The following is a 10526-nucleotide window of genomic DNA, read 5'->3' on the forward strand; positions in this document are numbered from 1 at the left end:
AGTCACAGTCTGGTATAATGTTAACCAATTGTTTTCCAGACTCAGTCTTTAGAGTTTCCTAAAGGGATTCAATAATTCCTGTTAGTGAAAGGAAAAACATGTTTCTGAGCCAAAGTGTTCCGAGTTATTTAAGAAATAACAAAATGAAAATAAAACAAATGTGCATTAGCATTTAAGAAAAAAATTAAATACAAAAAAGTATGAGTAAAAAAAAAAGTGTAAAAACACAGTAAAACTTTTTACAATAATACAACACTTCCAAAATTTTACAATATTTTTGCATATTCTAATTTTATGCATAAAACAAATGATATCTTGTGGTACTAGTACTAATTACAACTGAGTTGACATTGAACAACAAGAAATGTAGTAATAATTTTACATCTTTTTAAGCTTTAAAATATCTCTAGGATATATTCATTCCTTTCATTTTACATATGATAAAAATAAGATAAAGAAACATTAAGAATATGGTGCAATATTATAAAGCTAGAAAATAGCAGAATGGATTTCCTATGCAGGTTTTGTGGTGTTTTGTTTTTTTGGTTTCTTTGACCCAGATGGCGCACTTTTTAAATGTATTACTGCTTAGAGTAATACATTTACTGTGTGTTATATTTGGAGTACAGTGTGCCTTGTCCAGAAAATATGATTCTCTGGTTATCCTCTCACACACTTTTTCCTATTCCTAGTATGCAAAAAAGTCTCTGAATATTATGTTTTTCACTAAAGAGGGTACCCAAGTTCCTTGCGAAATTACTCAAATAACAAGAGCTCAGGATGACTGGTACAGTTTTTCTGTAAACTGGACATTAAAATAAAAGCACAACGGGTTTTTCTTAAAGCACTACCTGTTCTTTAACAAAAATTATAAAGGCTTAAAAAGAGTCTATAAAAATCTTACCTTACGGTCAGACATTAAAATTGGATAAATATGCCTACAAGGTTTTATTAAAATTGAGTTTAACATTAATGACACAGTAATATAAAAGTGAAACTTAGCTTAGCTGGTATAAAATCATACAGGAAGCACTGTCAAATATAAAATGGTGTTTGGCTTTCTTTGGTCTAAAAACTAATAAAAATAGGTGCTAAAGAGAATTCAGAAAGAAAATGGATATTGCTAGACCAGAGAGAAATGTTATCCAAGCCCCTTATAAGGGAGCTCTTGTTCCAACTGCATCAAGGGACCCATTGTGGGCCCCAAGCCACGTGTGACGCAGTCCTCAGAGTTTATGGGTGCATAGGAATTTATACTCTGGCCAAACAGGTTACAGACAGTTGCTTAGTAAAAGATTACCCCTTCGGGGAAGGAGTCCAGGCTTAAGGCCATTCCAAAATATCCAGATTGATTACACACAGATGCCTCCAATTGGTCATCTAAAATATTTATTAGTAATAGTAGATCACCTTACTCATTGGGTAGAAGCTATTCCCTTTTCAAGTACAACTGCTAATAATGTAGTCAAGGCATTACTTGAAAATATTATACCCAGGTTTAGATTAATAGAAAACATTAATTCAGATAATAGGACTCATTTCACGGCAAATATCATTAAGAAATTATCCCAGGTACTGGATGTAACATGGGATGATCATACTCCCTGGCACCCATCTTCATTAGGGAAAGTAGAAAGGCCTATTACCCTGTTAAGAGTCTGAACTGCTCCATGAAAAGACATAGGCCTATCCCCTTAAGAGATGCTTTATGGATCACCTTATCTACATTCTACTACTGATCTTCCTACATTTGAAACAAAAGATCAGTTTCTCAGAAATTATATACTTGGTTTATCTTCCATTTTATCTTCCCTCAGAACTAAAGGTCTTTTAGCACAGGTGCCACCTCTAGAGTTTCCAGTACACCAACATCAGCCTGGGGACCACGTCCCCATCAAAATTTGGAGAGAAGGAAAAGCTGGAACTGGCCTGGGAAGGACCTTACCTAATGCTCCTAACTACTGAAACTGCAGTCCGAATAGCAGAAAAAGGATGGACCCCTTACACCTGAGTCAAGAAAGCACCACCCCCTCCAGAGTCATGGGCCATAGTCCCAGGGGAAAACCCTACCAAACTAAACCTAAGAAAAATTTAACTTCCTTTCATCTATTCTATTACTCCTTCTTCTTTCCTCACTCTATTGCTGACCACCTAGTTATTAATGTAACCAAGTCAATTTCACCTCAAACTATTACATTTGATGGTTGCCTTGTTACATCCTGTGGAGACTTTTTAAGTCAAAGACAGCTCTCCACTTCAGAAAAGTACCTCTGTCCTTCCTGGCTCTTCTCAGACTGGACATTATTGAATTGGGATCATTTAGTCTGGGAAGATTTCAGTGAGGACCCCGGCGTCAGCTGGGAGACTTTCCCCCGATAGACAGAGCTTTTATGCTGCAGTGGTCCAACGTTCTGTGGACCACTAAAGAGCAAGGATGGGCTGCCTCAACCAGTAGTTGTAATTTCCTAAAGCCATACATTCATTTTACTAAAGGAACAGCTTCACCTAGCTGTCAGCTAAACCAGTGCAATCCAATACAGGTTATTACCCCAAATCCTCAAAGATCTTCCCCTTCTCTAAGCTGGTTCTCTTCTTTAAGCCGGTTTTTATGGTATGGGGGAAGAGGTTTCAGGAACAGACCCTATCAGATACTTTGAAATATGTTTCATTGATCCCCCACCACCTACACCTTCCCCTTAAGCCTTCTTCCAAAACCTCTCACAATGAAACAGTTGTTCCTCCTCCATCTAACGATAGGACCAAAGTAGATGCTGTAGAAGTAAATGATTTAAAACAAACTTTAGCAATAGAGACAGGATATCAAGATGCAAATGCCTGGTTGGAAAGGATCAAATATTCCGTCCGCAGGTTAAACAAACGCAATTGTTATGCTTGAGCGCACGGCATGCCAGAGGCCCAGATTTACCCCTTTCCACTAGGGTGGTCCTCCAGTCAACCAGGCATGGGCTGCATGGTAGCTCTTTTCCAGGATTACACAGCCTGGGGTAACAAGTCATGTCAAGTTCTCTCTCTGCTATATCCTGAAGTTCAACACTCTGCAGGTCAGCCCCCGAAGGCCATCCAGCTTCCATCTCCCAACATTAATTTCACTTCTTGTCTCTCATGACAGGGAGGAAACTTAGCGTTTCTTGGAGACCTGAAAGGATGCAATGAGCTTAAGACTTTCCAAGAGCTTACCAATCAGTCAGCCCTTGTTCATCCCCGAGCAGATGTATGGTGTTATTGTGGTGGACCTTTACTGGACTCTCTGCCAAGTAACTGGAGTGGCACTTGTGCTCTTGTCCAGTAGGCTATCCCTTTCACCCTGGCATTTCATCAACCAGAGAGAGGAAAAATACAACATCGTAAAACAAGGGAAGCCCTTTATGTGTCTTCTGACTCTCACATTTATTTAGATGTAATTGGGTCCCATGAGGAGTACCAGATAAATTTAAAGCCAGAGATCAAATAGCTGCAGGATTTGAGTCAATATTTTGGTGGGTGACAATGAATAAAAACATAGATTGGATAAATTACATTTATTACAACCAACAGCGGTTTATTAACTACACTAGAGATGCTGTTAAAGGAATAGCTGAGCAATTAGGGCCTACTAGCCAGATGGCTTGGGAAAATAGAATAGCCTTAGACATAATATTAGCAGAAAGAGGAGGAGTCTGCATCATGATTAAAACTCAATGTTGTAACTTCATCCCAAACAACACCACCCCTGATGGAAGTGCAATGAAGGCATTGTAAGGTCTAACTGCCCTGTCCAATAAATTAGCCAAAAACTCAGGAGTGACTGACCCCTTCACAGGGTGGCTGGAAAAATGGCTCAGTAAATGGAAAGGAATCATAGCCTCAATTCTTACTTCTCTTGCAGCTGTAGTAGGTGTACTCATTCTTGTCCAGTGTTGTGTCATACCATGCATCTATGGGCTAGTGCAAAGACTTATAGAAGCAGCATTTACTAAAACCTCCCTTAGCTCTCCTTCACCTTATTTGTATCAGCTTTTTTCTTTTAGAGGATTAAGTTGAGCAGCAAAGCCAAGATATGTTAAAAAAATTTTGAAGAGGAAATACTATGAAAATTGAAAGGGAGGAAATTGTAGGATATCATAAATTCCTCCTCAGAGGTTTTAGCCTGTAAATTGTTAAGTACAATGCGTTCTGAGATACTCTCCAAAGAACCAATGTATCAGTATGTTCGGCTCCCCGTTCTTTGCTCTTCATTTTAAAGTTGAATTTCCTTGTTATGTCTCCTTGCCCCTAGTTTCAGTAAACAACTTCCTCCTACCCTCTATCACCTGCTCTGATCTTAGTCACCCTTGTTCACCTGCTCTGATCTTAGTCATCCTTGGTCACCTGCTCTGTTCTTAGTCATCCTGAGACACCTGTTCTGTAACTGTCCTTCCCACCAAACTACTCATCCTGCCACCCTGGCTCGTACCTTTGTTCTCTTTAAAATAGCCAATCTGAATTAGCTTAGATGTGCGGTCCGACCCTAGCCAACAGGGGAATGACACAGCAGTAGGGATGTCAGGGATAAGAACCCCTTCCCCTCCCTTGTTCAGGTGTGCTCTCACCGTTGCTCCATCCATGAGACACACTCTTCTATAGAAGTAAAATTGCCTTGCTGAGAAAATTCATGTTCGAGTGCTATTTCTTTTGTGGCACTAAAAATTTATTTCCAACACTCTCTTCTAGCTATTTTGTAATATACAGGCTACCACATATATGTGAATAGAATAGGAGATAATTGATCATACAGAGTAGAGATTGGCAAATTTCTTCTGTAACAGGCCAGATATTAAATATTTAGACTTTATGAGGTGCATATAATCTCTGTTGCATATTGTTCCTTACTGTTGCATTTTTTTCTTTTTTACATCCCTTTAAAAATATAAAAACTTTTCTTGGCTTGTGGGCCATACATAAACAGACTATGAGTGAGATTTGGCCCATGGAGCCGTAATTTGCCAACCCTGGCTATAGATAATCAATTATAGTAGGGGACACAGAAAGCAAGTAAACAAGCAAACAAACAATAAGTAAGTGCTAAACTAACAAGAAAACATCACTACATATAACATACAAATCACTCCCAAGGGATCCTTTGTAATACTATGGAGATCTTGTCTACACTCCTCCCCCCAGAGAACCACTGGCCTACTTTTTGTCACTTTAGATTAGTTTGAATTTTGTAGAGTTTTAGAAAATTGAAATCATACACTAAGTACTAATTTTTTAATCTGTTTTTCACTCTGTCTAATCATTTTTTTCAATTCATACATGGTCATTACAGGAAAGGTGTCTGGATCCAGACTCCAAGAGAGGGTTCTTGGATCTCATGCAAGAGAGAATTCAGAGTGAGTACACAGAGTAAAGAGAAAGCAAGTCTATTAATAAAGTAGAGGAATAAAAGAATGGCTACTCCATAGACAGAGTCATCACTACTGCTGCTGGTTGCCCAATTTTTATGGTTATTTCTTGAGTATATGCTTAACAAGGAGTGGATTATTCATGCCTCCCCTTTTTAGACCATATAAGGTAACCTCCTGATGTTGCCATGGCATTTGTAAAGTGTCATGGTGCTGGCAGAAGTGTAGTAGCGAGGACAACCAGAGGTCATTCTTGTCACCATCTTGATTTTGGTGGGTTTTGGCTGACTTCTTTGCTGCAACCTGTTTCATCAGCAAGGTCTTTATGACTTGTATCTTGTGCCGACTTCCTATCTCATCCTGTGACTTAGAATGCCTTAACCTTTTAGAAATGCGGTCCAGTAGATCTCAGACTTATTTTACCTAGCTCCTGTTTAAGATGGAGTTGCTGTGGTTCAAACATCTCTGACATTTCCCCCTCACTTGTATAAGAGAATCCTTAATACTGAGGGCTGCAAAGGGATGAAGATCCATCTTCTGAAACTTTTTCAGGCTGAATAGGGGTAATGATATTCCTGCCTAATTATTAGGGTCCCCTGTATTTGGGGTAGAGAGGAGCTCAGTCAGAAATCATCAGTATGGTGAGGGCCATTCCTAACTCTGAGTTCTGACAAAAGGTGATATCTGGGAGATTAATAAGTGTTTAATTTAAGGAAACATTGAATAAGTTTATCCTATGTTCCTACACAAAGAGTACAACAGCAATATATTCCACAAGAGTAGAGCAAAATAAGTAAAAATATCTGAAGTAAACTGAATTAGAAGGCTTTCCATGAACTGGGCAGTTGTTGGAACCAAGCTAATATGAGATTACTCGCCAATTCCAATATGTGCCCAGAATTAGAAATATTGATTCAGATTTTTACATTATCCATCCCTCTTGTTTCTTCTGAACAGCAGTCAGAGATCACTGGTTGGCTTAGGAGGATTCTTGTTAAAGGCTGGCCAAGAACTTAGCTATCAAAGCTTGGCAGTAAGAAAATGAATTTGATTTCAAGGTTTCAGGGATTCTTACCAAACTGACTTAACAGGATTTTTCACTAAAACCTGGCTAGGTGAGTCAACAGAGTAGGGTGTTGTGTCAAAAGGGAACAGGGGTGGCTATACTAATATCAGAAAAATTTGGATTTAAATAAAAATGTTTACAAGAGACATAAAAGGACATTATATACTGATGAAGGGTTAAATATAGTAAGAAGATATAACAATCATAAACGCTTACAAACCATCAAAATATTTGAAGCAAAAACTGACATAATGGAAGGGAGAAATAAGCAATTCTACAATAACAGTTTAAGACTTCAATACCCTACTTTCAATATGGATAAAACAACCAGATAGAAGATAGGTAAGGAAAATAGAGGACTTAGAATAAACCAAATTGTTCTAACATATGTACAGAATATTTACCCAACAACAGCATACACATTTTTCTCAAGTGTATATGGGATATTTTCCAAGACAGAAAATATGTTAGGCCCAAATTAGGTCTCAGGAGATTTAAAAGATAGCTATCACACAAAATATCTTTTCTGAACACAACCAATTAAAGTGAGAAATCAATAACAGAAGTAAAACTGGAAAACTGACAAAATCATGGAAATTAAATACACTCTAACACCATCAGTTAATTAAAGAAGAAACCACAGTGGAAATTTGAAAATATTTAGAGACTAATGAAAATGACAACACAGCATACCAAAACTAATGGGATACAGTAAAAGCAGTACTAAGGAGAAAATTTATAGTGATAAATGTATACATTCTAAAAACAAAAAGTTTTTTTTTTCAAGCTGACTAGGGAAATTACATGCCAGCTCTTCTCAGAAAGATCAAAGTGACCAGTGAATGAACAAGCTTTGAATGGAAAATATAGAGAAGTGAGGACCTGTTGGAGTAACCACGGGAAGAAGCTGCAGCCCAGAAGAAGAATGCAGCAAGACTCTGGCTGATATCAACCTCTGAGCAACTCAGAGCTCAGCCAAAATGGCAGGTGGAAGTTGCTTCTTTCTACACCCCTCTGATGACCTGCCGAGTGCTAAACGGTTGGGGAGCACCTTGTGCTTGCTAGCCAGGGCAACACAATCAGTGATGATTAGAGAATTTCCTGAGAACACAGAACCAGTGGCCAGCTCGCACAGCCATACCCACTCTCCCCTTGGACCTGAACTGAGATGGTGGGCACCATACTGGTTATGCACCAGTGTGTCACTTTCCTTCTCAAGGATCCTCTGCCCTTAAGTCACTGCACCACCAGACCACCTGCAAATATACTCCACAACCTGCTCTGACTTTGGCAAGCACAGGGGACCAGTGGGTGCCTGGGGAATTGTAGGTTCTCTGGAGATCTTACTCTCAGCATGGAGCCACCCTTTAAGGAACTGGGGAGCACAGCCTGCGAAAGTACTCCCTGGGACAAAGGAAATACAGATGTGGCACCACCTGAGGAACGAGACAGCATCAATATCCAGGAATAATTATGAAGAAGAGGATCGTCTCCCACCTTTCATCCACTGTACACTGTTATGAATGTAGCAGCAGTTCTTCCTGCAAGAGCTGGTGAGTGTGCACTGAAAGAAAGTGATTCTTTGTGCTTTCAGCAGGTGTGGTGGATCCACCCCTGCTGAAAATGAGACTGCGCCTGCTCTGGCTTTCACAAGGGGTGGGGTCCAACTCCCCCTTCCAACACAGAGTGGCAGCACCCTGACAACAGAGGACAGACTACAAAGTTGTGTGTCCTGTACTGGAGGAAGAGGTTCTACCCTGACCCTCGTTATAGTGGTAGCCATCAGAGAGGCAGATCCATGGCCCACAAAGGCACTGTGCTGGGAACTAAAGGATGAAGATTTTATAAACAAGGTCATGAGACCTGTGACAGGGATATGATAGGGAAGTAGACTGCATTTCTTCTAGTTCAGTATGAAGAGCTGGTTCACCCCTTCATCTCTTTCCTGGAGGCTTCAGGGCACTCCATCATGATCTCTTCCTGCCATGCTCATCAGCGCAAATTCATCCACTGGGCAGCTTACCTGCCATATCATACTCCTAAATGCTATATACTGGACTACAGCCTGAACTGCACCATCAAATAAAAAATACATGGCTATACCAAACAATATCTGATAAAGCCACCACACAAAATGTATCCACATATCCACAACCAACATGTAGAGCCTTGTCCCCCACCAAAAGCATTCAGAAACTAAGCCAAAAGGTAATACATAACATCCACCAAGTTACACTGTCAAGGGAAAAAAAATAAAGAGCCCCATCCAAACAATACAAATTCAAAAATAAGAAACAACACTTTCCTTAGATGAGAAAAAACAGCATAAGAACTCCAGCAGTACAAAAAAATCACAGTGTTTCAACATCTCCAAAGGATTGCACTAGCTCCTTAGCACTGAAACCTAACCAGATTTAAATGTCTGAAATGACAGATTAAAAATTTCTAAGTATGGGTTGTAAGGAAATTCGAGATTCAAGAGGATGTTGAAATCCAACAGAAAAAAAAAACCAGGAAAATGATTCAGGATATGAAAGATGGCATAGGTATATTAACGAAAACCCAAACAGAACTTCTGAAATTGAAAAATTTACTACAGGGATTTCAAAATACAATCAGAAGACTTAATTGCAGACTAGACAAGCAGAATAAAGAATGCCAGAGCTCAAAGACCATGTTTCAAATTATCTCCGTCAGACAAAAATAGAGGGAAAGAATTTAAAAAATGAACAAAGTCTTCAAGAAATATTAAATGATATTATGTTACACAACAAAAACCTATGACTATGGCATTCCTGAGAAAGAAGAAGAAAGAGTAAGCAAATTGGAAAACATATTTCAGGAAATAATTAAATAAAATTTCCCCAATCTTGTTAGAGACATTGCCATCCAGATATATGAAATTAAGAAAACTACTGAGAGATACTAAACAATATGACCATCCCCAATGCAAACAGTCATCAGATTATTCATGATTAATGTGAAATAAAAAAAATCTCAAAGGAAGCTAGAGAAAAGGGCCAAATTACCCATAAAGGGAATACCATCAGACTAACGGTGGACATCTCAGCAGAAACCTTATAAGCCAGAAGAGATTGGGGGTCTATTTTTAGCATTTTGAAAGAAAAAATAAATGCCAACCAAGAATTATACATCCCACCAAACTAAGCTTTATAAACAAAGAAGAACTAATGTCTTTTCTAGACAAGCAAATGCTAAGGGAATTTGTTACCACCAAATCAGTCCTACGAAAATGTTTAAAAGAGTTCTAAAAATGGAAATGAAAGAATGATACTTGTTATCATAAAAGCACACATAAGTATAAAGCTAACAGACCCTATAAAGCAACTACACAATCAAGATTACAAAGAAACTACCTAACGACACTACAACACAACAAACTCTTACATATAAATATTAACCTTGAATGTAAACAGCTTAATTGCTCCATTTAAAAGATAGAGTGACAAATTGGATAAGAAAACAAGACACAACCTTCTGTTGCCTTCAAAAGACCCATCACACATGTAATGACACCAATAGGCTCAAAGTAAAGTGATGAAGAAAGATCTATCACACAAATGGAAAAAGGGCAGGTGTCACTATTTTTTTTTTTTTTTTTCTGAGATGAAGTTTCACTCTTGTTGCATAGGCTAGAGTACAATGGCACGATCTCGGCTCACTGCAACCTCTGCCTCCCGGGTTCAAGTGATTCTCCTGCCTCAGGCTTCCGAGTGGCTGGGATTACAGGCGCCCACCACCACACCCAGCTAATTTTTTGTGTGTGTTTTTAGTAGAGATGGGGTTTCACCACCAGGCTGGTCTCAAACTCCTGACTTCAGGTGATCCACTCACCTCAGCCTCCCAAAGTGCTGAGATTACAGGCATGAACCACTGTGCCCGGTCATGTCACTATTCTTGTATCACATAAAACAGACTTTAAACCAATAATAGTAACAAAGACAAAGAAAGGCATTATATAATAATAAAGGACTCAGTTCAATAAGAAGATTTAAGTATCCTGCATACATATGCATCCAACATCAGAGCACCCAGATTTATTAAAAAACTACTAC

The sequence above is a fragment of the Pongo abelii genome, chromosome 22 (assembly GCF_028885655.2).
Source record: "Pongo abelii isolate AG06213 chromosome 22, NHGRI_mPonAbe1-v2.0_pri, whole genome shotgun sequence".
NCBI lineage: Eukaryota > Metazoa > Chordata > Mammalia > Primates > Hominidae > Pongo > Pongo abelii.